The sequence below is a fragment of the Ictalurus furcatus genome, chromosome 9, assembly GCF_023375685.1.
Source record: "Ictalurus furcatus strain D&B chromosome 9, Billie_1.0, whole genome shotgun sequence".
Lineage (NCBI taxonomy): Eukaryota > Metazoa > Chordata > Actinopteri > Siluriformes > Ictaluridae > Ictalurus > Ictalurus furcatus.
In genome coordinates, this window is record NC_071263.1 from 223,400 (window position 1) to 247,500 (window position 24,101).

Below are 24,101 nucleotides of genomic sequence, written 5' to 3' on the forward strand. Positions count from 1 at the left end.
AGTCAATTCTGTCTGTGATTAATGCGCTGCACAAAGTGCCTTGGAGTTACACAGCAGCTTGATGGCTTTACAGCAAACACACACAGGCATGGACAAATACCATAATGCACAAACAGATGGTACATAGCCAGGAATACACACACACACACACACTCACACACACACACACACACACACACACACACACAATTAAAATAGGGTCCAATTTTTTTTTTTTCAAATCCAAAACCAGAACTACTTTATTTCATTTTTTAAACGGAGTTTCTCAGTTTATGATTATGATGTGAGAATACGTACTCGAAATAAAAATGGAATATCCGTTATGTATGTATTTATTTATTTAATTGCTGGTGACAATCTTGCCTATTTTGCAGAGCCATCAATTGTCAAAGCCAGAGATGGGGAGAGAGAGAGAGAGAGAGAGAGAGTGCAGCCATGCCTCGCTGTAGATATTGTCATGCTTTCCTACACTGTCCTACAAGCGTCGTAGTAATCTGTCCAGCAAATTTGAGTCCGTCTAACTCAGATTTTACGTCAGTGTCACTCAAACGTTAGTCCCGCTGACACGAATACATCATTCAGACCGAGTCCGTCATGTCTGTGACTAGCGCCTCCGCGAGAAATGCCTGAAAGATATCGACATAAATCTGAGTGAGCAAAGACTGAGTGACGTATTTGAGTCTCGGTTTGACAAGGTTAGAGCATACAAGACTCAAAAGTGTGTGAGTCCAGATGACTGACGTTGGAGTGACCGGTGTCCTGCTGATACGTTAGAAGTAAGCTGAAGTCCTATTTTAAACATTGAACTTATTGTCATGTTCATGAAGACAGTTTGGGACGAGGTTTGCTTTGTGATACGGTGCATTATTGTGTGGAAGTAGCCATTAGAAGATGGTAAATTGTGGTCATGAAAGGAGTCACATAGTCAACAAAGTGTGCCAAGAAAACATTCCCCAGACCATTACACTACCTCCACCAGCCTGGACTGTTAACACAAGCAGGTTGGGTCCATGAATTCATGCTGTTGGCACCAAATTCTAACCCTCCCATCTATGTGCCTCAAAATCGAGGTTCATGAGACCAGGCTACGGTTTTCCATCTTCAGCTGTCGAGTTTTGGTGAGCCTGTGCCCATTGCAGCCTCAGCTTTCTGTTCTTGGTTGACAGAAGTGGAACCTGACGTGGTCTTCTGCTGTTGTAGCCCATCTGGCCATTCTCCATTGGCCTCTCTCATCAACAAGGTGTTTCTGTCCACAGAGTTGCCGCTCACTGGATGTTTTTTTTATTGCACCATTCTGAGAAACTCTAGAGACTGTTATGTGTGTGAAAATTCCAGGAGATCAGCAGTTATAGAAATACTCAAACCAGCCCATCTTGCACCAACAATCGGTCAAAATCATGATCACGTTTTCCCAATTCTGATGGTTGATGTGAACATCTGCATGATTTTATGCACTGCACTGCTGCGACACGATTGGCTGATTAGATAATTGCATGGATGAATAGGTGTACAGGTATTCTTAATGAAGTGCTTAGTGAGTGTAGCTCTGAGATGTAATACATTTTTTGCAGCATTGTGGTTCTATTTTGGACCATTCATATTGCCAAACTGTCTTCAGTTCCTCAAGGAATTTCAAAATCCTCCATAAATTTTCAATGAGATTCAAGTTAGGAGATTGGCAAGACCATTCAATGCCTTTTTGAGTTATTTCAGTTGTATGTTTGGGGTCTTTCTCTTGTTGAATTGTCCATTTTCTCTCCAGATTCACTTTCTTGGCTGATGAGATCAAATGATCCTCTAACATGTCTTGGTACATCTCTCCATCCATGTTCGCTTCAGTGACATGTAATGCCCCAGTAGCGTTCGAGAAGAAACATCCTGTATCATGATGCTCCCACCGGCGTACCTACTATCATACGCGTTGCTTATTGTTCTCTGTGTAACTGTTGTTCCTGCTGCGCTCAGGTTTACCTTCCTTATCATTAGTCTGAGAGCACGTTGGGAAATCTTGCATGGAGCACCTGTCCAGAGACGATTAGTTGTGGTTCTGTGAACTTTCCACCTGCATATTATCAAACATCTGGATTTTATCCTCATAATCAGGTTATTCAGTGCCTGAATACCTGTAATCTGGTATTGTATAGTTGTACACATGTGTGCATTGGGAAGAGCTGCACCAGGAGCAGTACACACAGCTGTCTGAACAACTGTAAAGATAAATAATGTATGATCGGTATTTGAAATTTTATGGTGCGTTCTTCTTGGGCAGATTTGTTGGAATTTTGCAACGTGGCTGTTTTTCCAAGCGTGTGTGTGTATGTGTGTGTGTGTGTGTGTGTGTGTGTGTGTGTGTGTGTGTTATGGGTCTGATTGACAGGTTTGGTCAAACCATGAAGGTGCCACATTTGTCCTCATGTCCCCTATTCTTACACTCTGTGTGTGTGTGTGTCTGTGTATGTACACTGCAACACTGGTGCCTCTCTGAAACACACACACACACACACACACACACACACACACATTCACACACACATTCACACACATACACACATACAGACTTACATAGACACATACACACATACATACACACACACACACACACATACATACACACATTCATACACACACACACACACACACACACACACATACATACACACACATACACGCATACATACACACATACACACACATATACACACATACACACACACATACATACACACTTACATACACACACACATACACACATACATACACATACACACACACATATACATACATACACACACACACACACACATACACACACGCACACACACACTCGCAGGAAGGAAGCATACACAAAGACAGATAGAGAGCAGGGAGGATATGAGAGAAAAAGTGACAGACAGACAGAGACAGACTCTCAAAAAGGGAGAGAGAGGAAGAAAGAGATGGTGAAGGATAAAGCTGGTGACACGAACACCACGACTCTGTCCTTCTGTCTCTCTCTCTCTCTCTCTCTCTCAGATTGGAGATGGAGCGGGGGATGAGAATGAAAGCAGCTTGCTGACGGTGCGTTACCTTGACACTGCCTTGTAGTGCATTACTGTTATGACCCCCCCTCAACCCCCCCCCCCACACACACACACCTACACACCTACACACACACACACACACACCGACAGTCTCAGCACTAATCCATAACAAACCGCCACATTGCTTATGCCAGAAAGAGTATTCATAAGAGAGAGAGTGTGTGTGTGTGTGTGTGTGTGTGTGTGTGTGTGTGTGTGTGAGCACATCACATATCAAGGTTTAGTGTAAATCTCTATGAGCACGTCTGTTCTGAGCGTATATTAAAGCTATGAATTATAGATGAGTTAGCGAGGTTTCACCATGACTCAAACCTCAATAAGGTAGTGTGGCTCGACCCAGAGCTGCTGCTAAACCACACCTATTACCCTCCACAACCTTTACTGTGTGTGTGTGTGTGTGTGTGTGTGTGTGTGGAAGTGTACTTGTGTGTTGTTGCTTGCCTCAGGTAAGCGCTGTCTATAAACCGCTGAGCTGGCACGTTTTCCTTTTCTTGCACGATCAGCATTTATTATTTATTTCTTTTTTATTTTGTCCCCCATTCATGCCTCAGATTCAGGCGCTGGGATGTGACCGAGCACGATTACCTTATTCGGATAACTCATTCTAAACAAATACAAACGGGTATGATTTGTGAAACGATACATTCCATATGTGTACAAGAATATCAACACTGAAAATAAATAAACCTGACCGTTTGGAATCGGTTAACAGCAGGTTTATTTTGTATCATTTTGTACGTCTGGCGTAACATTTCAAATGAACGTAATGCTAGTATAATTCGTCGTGTAGCTAGCTCTACAAATGTTTTTCAGTGGTTGCAGTGTTTTGGAGCTCGCTGCTCTTTCGGAATGAGCGTTGATGTTAAACGGGAACACTAGGGTTAGTGTGTACTATACTACACTATAAAACTATACTATTGTACATGTTGTACATGGTCAGTGAATTTGCATATGAGGGGGTAAGAAGTTTCACTGCAGCCACTGACAGATGTTCTTTGGAGGAAAAACAGCTGTACAGTTTTGACCCTGTATTGATATTGGTGTGAGCGAACGGCCAGATATGAAAGACCAATGGACGTGGTCTTTCATGTCACACACACACACACACACACACACACACACACACAGTCACTCAACGAGGTGATTAAGCGCCTGTTTGAAAGGGTGGTTCCTTACCAGTCTTTAAGTCTTACAAGGTTCTATCTTGATTACCTTAATGAGGCTTTGAAGACAGATGGAGAGAGAGCAAGAAACAGGAAGTCACGACGGGAGGGGAAGATAAGCCGAGGAGTCTGGGAAGAGCGAGGTGGAGTGAAGAGTGGCACGCTGAACACGTGTAGTCTTTACTTACTGAACTGAATGGAGACACGTGACTGAGGAGTGATGATTTGCTGCAAAACATGACACTAACGCTGATGGACGCTACAGACAGGAAACATCTGTTTCATTTAACAGAACTTCTGCCTTAAATTAAGAATCCAAATGTGTCAGGAATCAGTTGGTAGTTGGAAGAAAAAAACACAGAAAAAGGATTTTATAATATGAATAGAATATTGCCAAGTTTATGACTACGTTCACATTCCAATCTTCACAATTCCCATTATTTTGTTCGAATCAGATGGGTCTGTCCTCACGGTTCATGTTTGTTACTGTTCATGACCCATATCAGTCTTTAATGTGAACCACAACAACAAAAGTCTTATATGTTAGACAATCCGTCATGGTAGAAGCAACAAATGAACAAACACGATTAGCCCAGGTTTGTGTCTGAATTTGCTCTGGAGGTCAGCAAACAGCTCAGCGGTTCACGACCAGGTCGAGAAGGTGAAAGAATGGGTAGCGAGATGGTAGTTTTTGCTGTTATTGCAGCTATACCTGGCCACTAACATAAAACGGAGAGGAGCCGTCAATGGTGGGGCCGCTGCGTGGGCAGGATTTACACAAAGTTATACAGAAGTCTGGTTAACACCCAAAATGCACGTTCATAAAGTTATGTTGAGCGACCATTACCGCTATGTTCTTCACACCTTGAACTTAAATCTCTTTCATTTTCTTTTGCACTATAGCGACTTTCATTCGTGGCCATGCTTTGTCATTTCTTGGCCAATTGTTTCTTCCAGCTTTGCTTGAATCCATTAATTCCCCCAAATATCACATTAATCAATGATTTCTTCATCATTTGCTGGTGGTTGTTTTGGCACTCTGCCGTCACTTGATGATGACGTCAGTGATCGCATGCACATTGGGGGGAAAGCCACGTGAATTCCGATCTTCTCATTCACGTCACATGGCCGGATATGTATCCAATATAGAACCATATACAAAATGGCTGGTGTTTTACAAAATGGCTATGGCTTAGAATAGGTTCACAAATTATAGATGCAGGGCTGTCAATCATCTATAAACAGCTGCCTTCACTTTGATTAATTTGCAACATTGCAGTAAAAACCAGAACGTTTGACAGGATGCAATTATGTCTTCTAGAGATATTCAGATGAACCACCTCGTTATTCAGCTCAGATCTGCTTATTTCAGGTTGTGAAGACCAGCACAGGCAAAAAAAAGCACTTCAACAAAGGGACTATGATGCTTCCAGGAATGGGCTAAGGTCCCCTGTCTTTCAAAGGAAAAAAACATTTGTGGAAGTTTTTATGCCACCAGGAACAACAGCACCAGCAAGGGTGGTAAGAAAAAGAGACAGAATGGTATGAGGAAGCGACGCTGGGGCTGATTTCATTCTAGCTCAAGCTATGTCTGGTAGCATTCTCCAAACCCAGATTCATCCACCAGACTGCCAGATAGTAAAGCATGATTCATCACTCTAGAGAACAGATTCCCACTGCTCCAGAGTCTAGTGCTGGTGTTTTACACCACTCCAACCAACGCTTAACATTGTGCATGGTGATCTAGGCTTGTGTGCAGCTGCTTGGTCATGGAATCTCAATTCATGAAGGTCTCGATGCACAGTTCTTGTGGTGACGATGCTTCCAGAGGCAGTTTGAAACTCTGTAGTGAGTGGTAAAACAGATGGGGCAGACCTAGCAGGGCAGCAATTTCAAGATCTGACTTGTGGCAAAGGTGGTGACAGTGCCACATGTAAAGCCGCTGAACTCTTCTTCCATTCCACTGCCATGATTTTTATGTATGTCGATGCTTGATTTTATATACTTGTTAGCAATGGGTGTGGCTGAATCACCTGAGCTCAGTAATTAGGAGGGGTGTCCACATACTTTTGGCCATACAGTGTATTAGATTTTAGCCCTCCTATTGAATATTACCACCAGCCGTCACTAGGTACTGTTCCTGGCTATGAACGACTGGGGCATTGTCGGGATTTCAACCCTCAATTTTCAAATGACACAGTGAATACTTTACTATTGCACCCTTTGGGAGGCTCACAATTGTGCAGCATCATCACTACTGGCTTCAGTCATCAATCTTTTTTTTTGTTATTATAATAAACTGATATAGTTGGACACTTAACTATTTGTCGGGTTCCCATCATGATTGGAATACATGATCGTGTCTATCCTGAAAACTTTCCCCTTGTTGAAAAAAGTTACAGCATTACCTTTCACTCTGACACTGGAGACTCCTTCAAAAAAATGCTAATTAAACGTTTCCCCACAGAAATCTTCACAATATCAACAATTATACGCAATTTTTTTTAAAAGATTCCACCGTGTAAGTCCCTGTGTAAATTATTAAGAAGCTGTTGTATTGAAATATGAATCGACAACTTCTGACCAATCAGATTTCAGCAGCACTACGGAATAATATCTATAGACTACACCACCTTACGTGTACAGAATTTTATTGAAATTTCTCACATTCTGTGCATTGTTCACTAAAGCACTTGTGATGTTTAGCTAGAAAATGCAAAATGCCCTGGAAGGCAGGGACAGGAGCTGTCTCAGCTCATTTCCAACACACAAACCTGTACAGTTTTTCAGTGAGCTGAATGAAATGATGCTCACTTCTTATCATAACTCCTATTTATCACTGCCTTTATTTCAGTCTGCTTGCTTGGTGCTGAGAGCTGACAGAACACACGAGCTTTTGGTGTCTAACTTAACTCTCTAACTCCATAAACCCTTATTTATCACAGTTCCTGAATGTTAACCTGGGAGAAATTTCAGTAAACTATTAGAGTGTAAAATATTAGAAAAAATTTTAATGTTTTGAGAAACTGATTCTTGAACATTAACTATGAAAAGTATGTAAAAGTGGCTTCAGTGATCTTACATGTGTGCTACATCACAGTGACCAGTCGTGAGACATCCATCGCTTTAAAATGACCCCCTCCACTGGGGGATGTAAGTCGGTAAATCATTGCCATTCAGAAGCAGTTTGCAGTGCCTGAAAGTGTCATGGTCAAAAATAACACGAAATGTATGAGACTATAATTACATTTGCTGCATTTTCCAGACTGTAAGTTGCAGAGTTTTTTTGCTACCTGGAAAGCAGGTAAAAGTGATATCTTCTAGAAAGGAATTGCAGATGTAAAAAGTACGCGGTTGGATTTACTCGCTCAAAACACATGCAAAAATTAGATCCGAGAATCTTTTTCATTCTTTCTCTTGGAACATAAAATGTAGAAAATAAGGTGCAGTTGCAAAATGTCTAAAATCACAACCGTTTTTCTTCCTTTGAATGTGAAAAAATTGAACTATACTATTAGAGAAGCCTAGTGTCTTTTTTGCTATGTAGGCCTGTTTTAGTGCATGAACGAACATACCATAGTTCCATTATCGCATGGTGTTCCCGTACGGCAACAATTACATTTGACCGTTTCACAGAATACTCCGAATATATAAACACGTTCAAGTGACAAAACATAAATGTTAACTTATCTCAGATAGTGTTCATTTTTTTTCCTTTAAGTAATTTTGCCTAAATATTTAAAAATGTATCAAATTTTGAGAGCCGTCCATTGATGACCTTCACCATGCTGTGTGATTACAGAAAAGGAAGTGCAGACAGCACTTCCTGGTCATGTGACATGGCTTTTTTTATGTCATGTCAAAGTAAAAAAAACCCTTTTTCCAATTACATAGGAAAATAGTAGTTTTGTTCTATTGCCTATGAACAAATTGGAGATAAATTAATTGATGCCATATGGCAACACTATGCAGTAAAGGGTTAAAAGTTAATAAGACTGCTGTGGTTCCCTCGTTCGTGATTGTTCCACAAATGGAACTCTAAATGGATAAAAAATACAACCTGTCATTATTTCATTAATGAAAAACAGATTCCACAACAACAATGAGCAAATTCCACATAATTAAGTGTAAATACAAATAGATTTTAAAAAAGTGAATTTTGCTTTTTTTTAAAGTATGGTGTCAATCTTTAATAAATAAAAAATAGCTGTGGTATAAGAGGAGTAAAACACTTTGTGACATGCTGTTATAGGGAAAAACTTCAAGATAGTAAAAGTAACTCTGCTTTACACCAGGCCTCTTCACATTAACCTGCGGTATAACTGCACACCCTGCCATGTTTTAACCCTTATTTCACACCAGTGTGTTATTGTGTCAATGTTTTATTACTGGCTGTGTGGATGCTTTGATATTAGATGTGTTTAGTCTGGATGTGTGGGTGTTGTTGAATTCTGGTATGTAGATGTTTTGAGTCTGTGCCTGGCAGTACTGTAGTCTTTAAAAGGACATATTCTGTCTGGACGTATCAAGTCAGTCTGGGGTCAGACCTGATAGCATCTGGATGCCATGACCAAAAAAGCTGCCAAAGAACAAGGTTAAACCTCAGAATATACCTCAGTAAATAAGTAAAAAGATGGAGAGTGGGTGTTGAGAGAGAGAGAGAGAAGCCTTGTAGTGATGGGATTACGAGGGCTGTAGAAGGGCGTGTATTTTTTTTTTTTTTTAGCAGATATACATCTACACCGGATCTATCTCAGCTCAATAATCAATAAAACAATATATCCATGAACACACACAAAATATACATCCGCTTTCTTACATACAGTATCATAGCACCAGTGAATCAATCTAACTAGCTAACAGTGTCATAGATTTTCTTCAGACACTGTTTTCATGTTCACTATGGAAGTGTGATGCAGTATGGTACAAAGCTAATGTTTATAAGCCTATGCCCTGTGGAAGCAGAGCGTGACCCCTTGATGAGACAGATCAATAAGGCACGGCCATGAAGTGGCTCATCGATTCTGCTCATGACAGTGCATTTAAAGCTTTAATCTAGCTAACAAAGATAACCTTTCAATGTGCCTGCATCAGCCACATACACTTAACACCCACCTTAACATCGGCAAGAGAAACAGATCAGATCCGAATCAGATCTATACATGGAATTAATGCAGGCTCGGGCTGTCAGAATGAGTTTCACTATTCGAATGCATGTAATGTTGACGCATTCGAAGGTGAAAATCCCCATTTGAATGTTTAAAGCTGTATGTTTTACTTTTAGTTGCTTAATATACTGTAGGGAAGTCTATAAAAGTCATTTCCCAAAGGTTTTGGTCAAATGACCCTCGGTTCTTCAGGTAAGAACTTGTAGCAACTTCTCCAACTTTCTAGTCACTAAATCACAGTAAAGCCACAGAAACCGTGAAAAGCTCTGAGTGGAAACTGCTTGGATTTCATTGTATAGCCAGTTTGACCTCCTGAGTTTTATGCAATACGTTCGAATGTTTGCTTGTCTGATGATAGAATAAAAGGAAATTTTATTCCTAATTAATATTCGAAAGCATTTAGATGATGAATATTTAAGTACCTGTAATTGAATGGTGTTATGCAGCCTAACGTGTTACCATTGTGTAACTGATCATTTTGCACATTTTTCCCTCTTATATCAGCAATTTGTTAACACTAACAGTTTTTTTTTCAATTATCGTTTAACTTTTATCTGCTTATAGTAATGTTTATAATGTTGTGGAATGTTTGCAAAACAAGTTAATTCCTGTTATGTGCTATAATAACTATATAAAAGTCATTCCCTTACTAGCGTTAATGAGACAAAAAAAAAAAGCAACAACCCAGAAACCAATAAGTCTTTCGTCTTGAAGACTTTACCGTGTTGTTACAAAGTGCTGATACTGGAGACTCCTTCCAAAAATGCTATATGAACGTACTCCTCACAGAAAATTTCACCATGTTGAGAATTACAGACGTCCACCATACACGCCCCTGTGTGCTTTACTACAGAAACCATATTGTATTCGTTAATATAACCCTATGGGATGCTGTTATAGAAAATGAATCAACACCTTCTGAATGATCAGACTTGAGAATTCAGCAGCGGGGAGGCATAAAATGATTGAATGTCCCACTGAAACTGCTCAGCACTTTTCATTTTTTTAGTGGCACATAACTGTAAAATGTATTTCTTAATAATACACAATATACACAGATCAGCCATAACATTAAAACCACCTGCCTAATATTATGTAGTTGAGGTGGGGCCTGCATGGATCGAACTTGTTTGTCCAGCACATCCCACAGATGCTTGATCAGATTGAGATCTGAAGGCCGAGTTAGCACCTCGAACTCTTTTATGATCCTCAAACCGTTCCTGAACAATCTTTGTAGTGTGTCAGGGAGCGTTATCCTGCTGAAAGAGGCCACTGCAGCAGTGTTTAGGTAGGTGGTACGTGTCAAAGTAACATCCACATGAATGCAGGACCCGAGGTTTCCCAGCAGAACATTGTCCAGAGCATCACACTGCCTCCACCGGCTCGCTCCATCCTGGTCCATCTCTTGCCCAGGTAAACGACGCACACGCACCTGGCCTCCACATGATGTAAAAGAAAACCTGATTCATCAGACCAGGCCACCTTCTTCCATCGCTCCATGGTCCAGTTCTGATGATCATGTGCTATTGTAGGAGCTTTCGGTGGTGCACAGGGGTCAGCATGGGCACTCTGACCGGTCTGCAGCTGCGCGTCCCCTGTGATGCTCTGTGTGTTACGACACCTTTCTGTCAGAGCCAGCGTTTTTTCAGCAATTTGTGCTACAGTAGCTCTTCTGTGGGATCGGATCAGACGGGCTAGCCTTCTCTCCCCGCACGCATCACAGAGCCTTGGGCGCCCATGACCCTGTCGCTGGTTGTCCTTCCTTGGATCACTTCTGGTAGGTACGAACGACTGCATACCGGGAACACCCCGTTTTGGAGATGCTCTGACCCAGTCGTCTAGACATCACAGTTTGGCCCTTGTCAGAGTTGCTCAGATCTTTACACTTGCCCATTTTTCCTCCTTCCAACACATCAACTTTGAGAACTGACGGTTCACTTGCTGCCTAATAAATATATTCCCCCCTTTACACATGCCACTGTAAAGAGATAATCAGTGTTATTCACCTCAGGTGTCAGTGGTTTTAATGTTATTGCTGATTGGTGTATCTTATCTTTATTATTATACTGTAATATAACCCTAATAATGGCAGTAGACACACCAAACAGCGTGGAAATCATAATAATTCATAATAATTCATGTGTGTAGTGAGTGCAAATAAGAGACTGGGATAGATTTGAATTATTGAGTTAATGCTAGGAGTCTGATCTGCATTTAGCATTATTTTAGCTCACAGTTCGATTTTCAACTTTGCAAAACTTTGTGTTTTTTTTTTTAACTCTCACTCTGACTGTTTCCTTCCCTTTCTGCCCTCTTCCTGCTCTCCACCCTGTTCCACGCACTCTCATGTTAGCTGGAACCTTAAGAGTGAGCTCTAAAACCAGCTGGCATAGAAGTCTATACTCAGGGCTCAGCTTTTGGCCTTGGAGGCTTTCTTTCAATCTCTCTGTCCACCTTGGCCTCGCTTTTTTCCCTCGCTCTCTCTGTGCCGTGCCCTGCCTCAGGTCAGGTTTCCATTAGCTGTGTCTCCCGTAGCTGAGCTTAGCACGCTGTGGCACTTCACTCTATTAGATCTCACATCAAATCCTTTTTTCCTCACTGGAAGCCTGCGAAAACCGCCGCTGATAGCTCGATTCTGCCCTACTAATGAAGCCTTTCAACACTGAAAGAGGGAGAGAGAGAGACCGAGAGACAGAGACGGAGAGAGAGAGAGGAGATTGTGTTTGTTCAGGTACACAGGATTTGAATGTCTATTGTGGATACGCCACAGCTGGATCCGTCCTTGTCATATATGTATCTAACGCTGTTTTCCTGATTTTGTACTTGTATTTGTTTTGGGGGTTTTTCTGTTTGTGTGTGTGTGCGTGTGTGTGTGTGTGCGTGTGTGTGTGTGTTTGTGTGTGTGTGTGTGTGTGTGTGTGTGTGTGCGTGTGTGTGTGTGTGTGTGCGTGTGTGTGTGTGTTTGTGTGTGTGGAGCGTTTGAAATGCAGATGAAAAAAGTCATTTGACTCAGAGTCACTCTGGTGAATTTTGGTGTGTATGACCTCTCACACACACGCACACACACGCACGCACACACAAGGCATAATCAATCGTGTGTGATGAGATGCCAGCTGAGTGTCTTATGTAAGGGTTTGTGTAAGCAGCAGAGTTCTGTTGTAAGCGTGATTCAGTGTATAATGGAAAAGAGCTTTTGTTGCAGAACACACGCTTACATCTGCTCCAATATTTAACTGCTTAATCCAATTAGAGACACAGATCATAAAGGAACACTTCTCTGTGTGTAGTGTGTGTCTACGGTGCTGTCTGATTGGAGCCTGATTGGTTGGTGGGGAAGTGCGTTAATACATTCCTTCTGACAGGTTATCTTTTTTTAGCAGCAGATACAGTTGAGGTCATACGTTTACACGTGCTTAGAGGATCTGCAAAATGTTAATCATTTAAAAAAATTAAAGGGATCATAAAACTTGCATGTTGTTTTTATTTAGTGCTGCCCTGAACAATCGATTTCACATAACAGATGTTTACATTATAGTCCACAAGACACAATAATAACTAAATTTACACAAATGAACCCGTTCAAAAGTTTATGGATGATCTGGAGGATCCGCGAGTGTGTGTATGTGTTGTGAGAGTTCTTCACGAGTCCCTTGTTTGTCCTGAGCAGATAAACTGCCCACTGTTCTTCGGAAAAATCCTCCAGGTCCTGCACATTCTTTACTTTTCCAGCATCTTCTGTATATTTCACCCCTTTCCAACAGTGTCTATATGATGTTTATGTAATATTTTTAAATCAATAACATTTTTCAGATCCTCAAAGCATATGTAAACGTATGACCTCAACTGTATCTGCTGCTAAAACAAAAGCTAAGCTGTCAGCAGGAATGTATTAACGTAAAGGTGTGATTTGAATGGCAGCCGGAGATATAATCAGCGCTGCCGTTGTAGAGAACGAAGAGAACGAAGGTAGAGAATGAAGCACCTTTCAACCGATCAGATTAGAGAATTCAACAACGCAGCAGAATAAAAGTCTCATTAAAATTAAAATGTATTGAAATACTAAAGTTCAGAGGGCTTCAGTGTTCTCCACAGGAGGCTGACGCTTGATCCTGGTCCAGCGTCAGTTTGCGACGTGGGTCAGTATGACACGGAAACGCAAGGAGACGTCAGTGGTGATAGTGGAGACTGGAATCCGCTAAGGTTGCGAATATTAAAGACAAAATGCCACGTTATGTCACCATGAATTGTCAGAAACAGAGCTTATGCAGTCTTTTAACATTCTGTAACACACACACACACACACTCACACACACACACACACACACACACACACACACACACATACACAGAAGAAAAGTCGGTATCAATCAGGAAGAACGTCCGCATTGATTGTCTGACAGTGTGTGAGAGGGAAGGAAGGGCAGGGAGCTGATGTGTGGCAGTAAATCACTGCATTTCACCCTGTCACCTCTCTATTCCCTCTCTCTCTGTCACTGTTTCCTCCTTTCTTTCTCTTTCCCCTTCACTATTTTGTTCCATTTCTCTTTCATGCCTTCAACTTGGATTGTGTGTGTGTGTGTGTGTGTGTGTGTGTGTGTGTGTGTGTGTGTGTGTGCTGCACCTCTGTCACTCCTGTCTCTCTCTCTCTCTCTCTCTCTCTCTCTCTTAGACACGTTTGCCCTTCATGCTTCACGCTCTCTTTCTCTTTCTTTTCCCACTTTCTGTCAATCTTTTCTTATCATTCCAACCTTATAGTTCTCTCTGCTTCATCACTCCCTCCATGGGATAGTGTACGAGTCTGTGAGTGCTTTAGAGGATGTGTAAGGTGTGTGAAGCTCTGTGGTTCCTTATGGTGTGTAAGAAAGAGCACACACCTTCAGAGCATGTGTGTGAGAAGGTTGTATGTAGGGATCTGTAATCTGAGAGGAAAGTGTGGAACGCTCTCTGTCTCTCTCCCTGCTCTCTCTCTCTCTCTCTCTCTCTCTCTCTCTCTCTCCCTGCTCTCTCTGCTCTCTCTCTCTCTCTCTCTCTCTCCCTGCTCTCTCTCTCTCACTCTGCTCTCTCTCTCTCTCTCTCTCCCTGCTCTCTCTCTCTCACTCTGCTCTCTCTCTCTCTCTCTCTCCCTGCTCTCTCTCTCTCACTCTGCTCTCTCTCTCTCTCTCTCTCCCTGCTCTCTCTCTCTCTCTCCCTGCTCTCTCCCTCTCTCTCTCTCTCTTTCTGCTCTTTGTTGCCTCCTGTGTTGGCTGAGTTAAATATTCATTGGCTTCCTGTTCCTCTCACCTGCTCCCAGTCTAAGAAGGGTCTTCATTCATTTTTGGTGTTGCTCCCAGTTATGGTATAATGCATCAGATCTGTAATTGTGCACAAGTCCTTCGGCTTGGGTTCAGCAGCGCGTACTCCAGGCGCTCGAGCACTTCAGGATTTGGGGTCACGGCCTGGTTAGGATGCATACATGATTCATATGTACTGTATGTCCCACTTCTGTTGCGGTAACAACGCCCTACAGTGTCGAGCATGAATGTGTGGGGGTCTGGAATAACACTCGCTGTTCCTGAATCACAGTATTTCCACCTAGGGCATAACCTTTGATACAATTTACTTTAAGAAAACATAAATACACTATATGACCAAAACTTTGTGGACACCTGATCATCACACCCATATGAGGGTCTTCCCTAAACTGTTCCCACAAAGTTGGAAGCACACACTTGTGTAGGATTTCTTTGTATGCTGTGGCTTTAACATTTTCCTTCACTGGAACTATGAGGCCCAAAGGTTGGAGTAGAAGAACTCGAGTGTCCTGCACAGAGCCCTGACCTCAACCCCACTGAACACCTTAGGGATGAACTGGAACGCCGACTGTACCCCATGCCTTCTCGTCCGATTTCAGTGTGTCATGCGTTTGATCATGATGCACTTTACTTTACTTTTAAGTTTCATCTATAGCGTGAACATATGAAAAGGGACAGAGCAAGATCACTAGCGAGGACGCGTGTCCCTCCGCCCTTCAACCTGCTAGCTCGTTAATTAATTTACTCTCCACTGAATGCTCTTGCTCATCATAATTCCAGCCATTGTTTCTTTCACCTTGCGTTTAATCTCCTTGCCCTTGTGGACTCGTTCACTCGCTCTACTCATCGTCTTCTTTATCCCTTCCTTCACCCCCCGTCCCCCCAAAGCAAGTCCATATGACGTGCGTTTTGTCGTTAAAGAGATGAGCAGCAGTCATTCCTATTAATTGCAGACACTTGGCAAGGTAAAGTCAGACGCATGGTCCATCCCAGGGGAAACGCCACCGACCCTGACCTTTAATCATTCTTGCTTTGTTTTAACGGAGCAGAGAGAGAGAGGGACAGCAGGGAGAGAGAGAGAGATAGAGAGAGAGAGGACTAGAGAGTGATTTACTTGGTAGCAGTGCTGCTTCAGACACACCGGCTGAGTGGCTGTCTGAGTGGCAGCAGAAATATTCAGACCTCTGTGTTGCAGTGAAGAACAGAGTGACAGGAAGGAAAAGAGAGGAACAGAAAGCCGAGTGTTAGAGATGACCTGCAGACTGTGCTGTCTCATAAATCCTATTAGAGATCATTTTCAGTGAAAATGTTATGAAACATGTTCGACTTTGTCACCGCAGTTTCCATCCACTTACCATACCGCTTATCCTACACAGGGTCGCGGGGGACAACAGTGAGATACACAGTGTAGAAGAAGTGGACTCAAAGATCAGAACAGGACACAGTTACAGCATAGACTAGTTAGCGATCTAAAAGATGAGGAGCGTGATGGCGTTGACGGTGGTTTTAGCATGAAAGTTGCGTGTAGTGTGAGCAGAGTGAGCAGACTGTACACATGAGGAGACTAAAAGACTAAAGCGCTGCTGCATCGCCCTCTATAGGTGAGATGAAGCAAGAGATAAATTCCCATTACTATTCCCGCTGCTGTCAGCAGGTAGTCAAGCGGCACTGTGGGTGTAATAAAGTGAAACTAGACCAACACGTCAGTGAAAGAAATGATAAAATTATCAAATAAATCTTGGGCGTCATCAAAGATCACATATTAATGATAAAGTTTGACATGACAGGTCATTCAAATACCCAATCTAGGGGTGTTCTCACACCTAGTTCGTTTGAGCCCTCCAAACGCTCTCGGAGCGGTTCAGCGTGTATATGAGAACAAACCAAGTGATCTCAGACTCCCCTAAAAGGACCCCAAAGCGAACCGTACATCTCAGTGTGATAGAGCAAACAATGGCAGATAAGTTTGTTCCGCTGAGGTGCCGGAGGTCAGAAAATTAGATGTTGTGTGTAGTGCGAGCAGGGTAACGGTATCATTTATTTATTTATAAATAGTGCAGTAGAGCAGTGCCTGCTTATCAGTGTTTTCACAATGAGGTGATGAATGGCATCATTGGCATTTAACATGACTTAAATTGACTTTCTATGATTTCTCAGTCATCAGCTTCAGTTAATCAAACATCTCGGTTGCTTTGACTACATGATTGTTGGTGCCAGACGACTGGTTTGAATATTTCAGAGCCTGCTGATCTCCTGGGATTTTTACACACAACAATTTATAGAGTTTGCACAGAATGGTGAGGAAAAAAAGCCCATCCTGTGAGCGTCGGTTCTCAGGTGGAAATGCGTTGTTGATGAGAGAGGTCAGAGGAGAATGGCCAGACTGGCTCAAGCTAACAGGATTTCTAAGGTAACGCAAATAACCACTTTTTACCACTGTGGTAAAAGAATGTAAAACCTTGAGGCGGATGGGCTAGAACAGCAGAAGACCACATCGGATTCCACTCCTGTCAACCAAGGGCAGGAATCTAAGACCAGGTGATGTTTTTCTCGTCTGGAAAAACAAGTTCAGGTGAACCTGTACACACCGTGGCCTCAGATTCCTGTTTTTGGCTGACCGTGGTGGAACCCTATGTGGTCTTCTGCTGTTGTATTGTGTTGTGGAGCAAGCTGTTATCTGTCGAGTAGATTTCTGTCTCTCTCTACTTCCATTTCTTCCTCTCTGTGGCCTACCACTTCCTATTCCTCTGCTTCCTGTCTGTCCACAGAACACTGCTCCTACGTACCTCCAGCCTCTAAAGAGCCCGATTATTCATTTCTCCACTCTGTGTGCTTGGTGAGTTTAAGAGTACTCTCAGACTGTTTTGTTCATTTGTGAGCCAAAATATGTACTGTAGGTTGTACTTGAGAACGGCCAGAGCAGTGGTATTGGAAATTGCTCAGAATTCTGGGTAACAGTGACTGGGTGGTTTGATGCGGCCCGACCCAAAGCACAGTGCCACGAAGTTGATTATTTTTGCTATAGCTGTAGCATCTACACCTGTGGTCTTTACTGTAGAGCACTCGGGTCCTTGAGCCAGACCTCGTCGTGTCCTGTCTCAGTTGCGCGTCGCTTTGGATAAAAGAGTCAGTCAAATGAGAAAAAGTAGATGAACAAATGTAAACTTTCCAAACCCGTAGTTCCATCGCAGCTCTGAATACCACTGTGAGCGATTTCACTGTTAACTCATCACCATGTGCACATAACTCTTCTCTAAGTATTTTCTTTGTTAACAACCTCAAGGTCTGGTGAGGATTACAACATGAAAACATTAAACTAAAACAGAATAGGATTAGTGGGTGTATGAGGAAATAAATATATTTGACTGGAGGCACTGTCAAGGGTGTAATTTTGTGCAGCCACTAAATCTATCATCATAGAGGGTGTTTCTATAGCAAGTCTCATTCAGAACCATAACTCCGGGCTCCATACTCACAACTCACTGGCCATATTCTTCCAGTTTACCTGATAATAGGAATGTTGTTTAAAGCCCAGGATGTGTTGAATTTTCCAGAAAGTACTAAGGAGAGTCTTGAAGGCTTGACTGAACTTTGAGGACACTTTCCTGTAAAGTCTGTCCAAAAGTAGCGGCGTAGTAGTGTTAGGCAGTATCCTACTCACGGGCCTCTGCGTTTCATCCATTTCTGGCCCTGTCTTTCACCCTGTCATTGATGTGGAATATTTATTACCAGTCAGTTTTAGTGTTTAAAATTTAAACTCTCATAAAGTACACAGAGGCCATGGCATCTGGCTTAAATTAAAGATGAGGAAATCAGATGAGCTTGTGTAATGGGGCTGGAGTCTACGCTGCTGCCTGAGACTTGTTAATCAGCCCACTACGCAGCTCGTTTAACAACTCGACCACACCCACAACACCACTAACACAGGAAGAACACACCCACACCTCGTTTAACACAAAATGACCATACAACCATCTCTCTTAAAATGTCCACACCCAAACCACCACCAAACAGAGGTGTAGAGTTCTTTCAGTCAATTCTGGCATTAAAATGATACCAATATGCTGTTTGTCTGTTTCTTCAAATCATGCCGTACATTTCTGCATACATTTAGTGCGATGATTGGTGTCTGTGTGACTTTTTATCTTTAACATTTAATCAAAACTGTTGTATTATGATTCGTCCCTTGCTGGTGTTAGACCTGAGATAACATGTGGTCTTAATTATGAGCTTTCTCCTTGATTAGGTCAAGAAAAAAACATTACAATATGGCTACGTTTTGTTTTTCAGGTCTTGATAATAATTGTCTAGTGAAGAGAATTTTCTCTATTTCTTGCTCTCTCTCTCTCTCTCTCTCTCTCTCTCTCCTAATTGATTTGGAGGAATATCAGAAGCAAGGCATTTAGCTTGCGTTTGTAGCAAAACTTTATTGAATACTGAACTAGGCCAAGAATCAGCAATACACTACTTAAACAACTCATTAATCATTGGTGTGAGTCGTGGCAGATGGAGTGGTGTAAAATGTACCTCTGCCCGAGTATGATACTCATCCTGTCTGCACAAGACAAATAAATAACTCCTATTTAATAATGCCAGTGTGTGTTGTTTGCTTGGTTTTTCCCCTATTGGTGATTAACCCTGGAGTTTTCACTCAGTAGGCGCTGACGTGGTATTTCTTCCTGATCTTCTGAAACAATATAACCCGTCTCAACCACTTTGTTCAGCTGAGGCAGGTTTAGTGTTCGTTAGAGACCGACACATCTGTACTCATCTGAACCGTTCATAGTTCCTGTCATTAAACCTACTGTTTGTATCCGTGTTTTATTAATTGTGTCTTATCTACGTCATCTGTGTTTTTCCTGATTTATGTCCGAGTGTCCTGTGTTTAGCCCTGGATTAGTTTATATCTTTATACCCTCCTGGACCTTTGTCTCTTCGTGAAGTCTGGTTATTTGTAAAGCCATCGTGTTTCCCTGTTTGTGAGCCATGTTTCTTGTTTTCCTGCTTGTTTCCTTTGTTTATGAATATGGATAATCCCAAGCTGATGGCGTTTGCCTGTGTTTTGACCTCTGCCATGGAATTGTGGGTGATTTTTTTCCCCTGTGACCTGCCTCATCAGCTCGTACGTTGCACTTCTTTTACCCTTATACGTGTTACTTATTGTTGTTGTTTTTTTTTTATATAGTTTGCCTAATTTTTTTATGTAAACACTGAGATTTTGGACTTAAAATGAAAGTGTTATATAAATAAAGATTATGGTGCAGTAGTATGCGTGCACTCTTACTTTTTTTTTTCTTGGTGGCAGTGTCACATGACCTGAGGAACAGTATTTTACAGACATGTATGTGTGGAGGTTTTTCCCGTTTTTTTCCTTTCAGTTCTTCTGCGCAGTTCAGAATAAACTCAACCATAAAGCAGATAACGCAGTAGAAAACAACTTCCAGTGTGTGTTTTTTTATTCATGTGCATTGTTTTCCTGTTCTTCATTAGTTACTACCTTGTAATTGCTTTGGTGCTATCGTAAAGAAATGCAGTCATGGCAATAGAGCAGACTTTAAATTGAACTGAATTGAATTGATATGGGTGTATTGCAGCGTGGAGGCTTTGTGCTACAGTGGCAATATCTCTGTGTGTGTGTGTGTGTGTGTGTGTGTGTGTGTGTGTGTGTGTGTGTGTGTGTATAGATATCTCCACCCAGAGTTCCAAATTGGTCCTCCACACCCTCTATAACAGTTTCTACCTTTATTAGGAATATTTGTAGTAGACCCAAATGCCTCTTTAGTGCCATGAACATGCTTCTCTCTCAGCAAATCCTTGCTTTGATGAATATTGCAATGATTTAACCATTTAAAGGTGACATTAAACTTGTTTTTTTTTAAAACCCAAAATAAAACAGTCTTATGGCTACCAAGGTAGCCTTCCATAATATATTTATTTTCAGCTGATTCTTTTTACAACCAATTAATAAATTTAATTCATCCTCCTGTCAGCTCAAATATCTCCGAGCATATCTGTCTCTGATTAACACGTCTCTTGCTGCGGGTTATGCTCCTAATAATCCCGAAATTGCTACTGTACAGCATTTTTGTGCCTCGGGTGGCACTGAGGCCCTGAACACAGTCGTTCCTTTCGTTCTCAGCGCTGCTTTCGACATAAATCATCATTCTGCCTCTGACCTGATTTAAAACCTCGCCTACAGTCGCCACTGGTAGAGCTGAGCAGGACACCGGTACCGAGGACGTACTGTCTGGTTTTGTAGATGCTAATTTATGCACGGCCAGTGAACCCAACCTCGCACACAGCCTTGTAGAAAATGTACTTCAGCAAGAAGCAACAGCTATGCAGATCAAATGATCAAAGTTAAAATGATCAAGGAAAGTGAAAAAACGTCATCGCTGTCAGCCAAGTTAGAGCCGAGCAGAACCCCAACAGCTCCTGTCAGCCAGGTGGACGGTTTTTCAGATCCTGTGAACACAGCACGAGCCGTAAGAACATACACCGTGAGAAGACCGAGGTGAACACGACTCGTCAGCGCACAATCACAGCTAATTTCAGTTAACAGCTAATGAAGGAAACATGACGACGCTCGCTGTGTTATGTAAAAAATATAGAGAGGTTTATGCACAAGTTTTGGCACCCCTCTGAGGCTGCGTGATCATTTGCTCTGATCGCAGTGATATGCATTCAGTTTCTTGAGAAAGCTGGACAATGTGATGTTTTTCAGACAAAAATCCTTAGTGTATCTCTAGGTATAAATTATATCCAAATAAAGTTGCTGCTTTGAAAGCCCAGTTACAATATCCTGGTTGATTAAGTGTGCGCACCCCTTAACTAATACTTTTTTAAAGCATCTTTTGCTTTATTTATGCTGTATTTTATAATACAGCACTCAGTATTTTTGGGTACCAACATTGCACATCTTCATTTGGCAATTTTATTCCACTCTTCCTTGGAAAAGTGCTCCAGATCTAGCGAGATCTCCTGTACACAGCCTTCTTCAAATCATTCCACAGGTTTTACAATCGGATGTAGATCTGGGCTCTAACTGGACCATTCCAAAACGCTGATCTTCTTCTTTTGAAGCCAGTGATGTATTGATTTGGATTTGTGCTCTGGGTCATAATCGTGCTGTACGGATAATATCGGATCTTCAGAAGGATCTTCAATAGGATCTTCAGCTGTCTAAAAGAGGCCTGCAGGCTTTGTGCCAAAATACTTGGGTATTTAGAGCTATCCATCATGCCCAGTTGATGAGAAGCAGCACCACAGCATGATGCTGCCTCCACCATGCTTCTCTATGGGTGTGGGTTTCCTTTGGTAAGATAAGCTGTCTTGTTTTCATGGCAAACTTACCGTATCTGTTAGAATCACGCCTCAAAAGTTCTATCTTGTTCTCATCGGACCATAAACACTTCATTGATGACAGGCGTATGATAATTACTTTTGAACATGAGTTTGAATGCGATTAAAGTTTGAACATGGTTCATTTGAATTGTAATTTATTTCCCCCTTAAAACGTTTCTATTTGTTTTTTCACTTGAATTTTGTTGGGTGCCGTATCACATTAAAGGTGGAAATGATTCATCTTGGTTTCTTTTTTATTTTTAATGACAACAACCTCCCATTTAACAGGGGTGTGTAGACGTGTGTGTATGCACTGTATCCAGTTTGCTAATGAACAACATGTCATGCTTTTTAAGCATTTGTAGATATAGTTGTGGAACGTTCATGACACAATTAGTTCTTATCATTAAGACATTAATTACATTATAATTAATGTACATTATACATTACATTATAGCGGCTGTAAACGCCTCCCTCTTGAAGTTAACAAGGCAAAACACTGCCGCGTGTCATGTTAGTGAGAAACTATAAAGCGCAGAATTCCAGTCAGTCTCAAGGTCAGAGTTTTGTTATTGCAACAGCTAACTGCTGATCTAATCTCCGAGCAAGGTGTCCTTCACGGATCAGACCTTAATCCTCTTTCATTTCCGATTTTTATGATGCTCCTTGGTCAAAGGATTGGAAATCATAGATTATACTACTCTTTCACATTATTCTCACTTCTACACTGATGCCACTGATATTAATTGTGCTACTGACAAAAAAGTCTCATAACACCAGTGATGACCTTGGTGTGTATTCTTATATTAAATATTGTCCTCACCATATAGAAGCAAGGAAAATCCCAGGTTTAAATAAAGGCACTTGTTCTAATACCTTATTGTTTTTATAGTAATAACTAACACAGAGGGGACGTGCTGTTAAAAAAAAAGAACATTATTTAACGAAGAAAAACGAGAGTTTTCTGTGAGGAGGTGTTTATTAAGCATTTTTGGAAGGAGTCTCCGTAATGCTGCAGTTTTAAGGTTTCCTTTACGGTTAATATGAGGCTGAGGGAACAACTGTTTGTAGATGTAAAAATGTAATGAAACCAGGAACTACCTTGGTTTCATGGATGTTCCAGAATATTAAATGTAAGTATAATGGGATAATAAAAAAGTACGACACAATGTTCTAAATAAAAAGCGTGTTTGCGTTGACAGATTGCTGTGGTATAAGTGGAATAAAATACTTCAGGGTTTGTTCCTCAGAGACTCGTGAATCTAACATCATTCCGAACTGCTGCTCGTGCTGCGTCACAGGGCAAAGTAACAGACTCGGAGGAATCAGCCATCTTACACATACATGACCTCACAGACCCCATGGTTGGCTATTGTCGCCGTGATCGATGGGGACAATGCCCAGTTATGCTCTCCTGGCCACAGCTGGCTGGAGCAAATTTAAGATTCGAGGTCACAATTTCCAAATGATATTGAGAACTGTTTCCTGTTGCACCAGTCGGGAGCCCACTCGTGTTTTAACCCTCACCGTTAATAGTTGGTTGACGTAGCTTAATGGTGAAGGAAGCGCGCAGACAGAAATGTGAACATCCACAAAAATAGATTGTATGAAGTTGGATGGGATTTTCAGGCGTTATTGTTGCTGTACATTTGGAGCAACATGTTGGAAAATACCACTGTACCCTCAGAGCAACTTCGAACGAATGTTGAAAACTGATTTATTAGCAATACGCAGACAATATACTGCTTAGCTATATTTGTACATCACAATATACTTTGCGAGCGTGCGTGCGAGCGTGCGAGCGTGTGTGTGTGTTGGGGGATATAAAATCTGATTATATCTTGGTGATGACCAAACGTCTCCAGAAGGATAGGTATATTGGAGAGTTGTGACCTTTGGCTGGTCCCTATGAGGAAAACCGCTTTTTATTTACAAAAACTGCAGCTTTTATTGTTTTTTTTTTTTATATGTCAATGAAGGTCCTATCAAGGATAGTAAGACATGTGTGTGTGTGTGTGTGTGTGTGTGTGTGTGTGTGTGTGTGTGTGTGTGTAT

The 24,101-nt window shown here is 41.7% G+C and overlaps 1 protein-coding gene and 2 long non-coding RNA genes across 5 annotated transcripts in view; all 3 read left to right on the forward strand.

Annotated features, from left to right (window-relative positions):
* Positions 1-24,101, forward strand: part of pacrg (PARK2 co-regulated) — a 113,992-nt gene that overhangs the window by 24,316 nt on the left and 65,575 nt on the right. The window lies entirely within an intron of this gene.
* LOC128612329 (uncharacterized) lies at positions 319-6,800 on the forward strand. The gene is made up of 3 exons (XR_008386734.1): positions 319-3,057; positions 3,632-3,702; positions 5,616-6,800. It is a non-coding gene; the product is annotated as an uncharacterized LOC128612329 (long non-coding RNA).
* On the forward strand, positions 14,930-20,139 carry LOC128612328 (uncharacterized). Of its 3 annotated transcripts, none has more exons than XR_008386732.1 (3): positions 14,930-17,112; positions 17,471-17,538; positions 19,744-20,139. It is a non-coding gene; the product is annotated as an uncharacterized LOC128612328 (long non-coding RNA). The 3 variants fall into 3 exon arrangements; XR_008386733.1 differs by having other exon boundaries at positions 14,930-16,303; positions 16,860-17,538; XR_008386731.1 differs by having other exon boundaries at positions 14,930-17,538.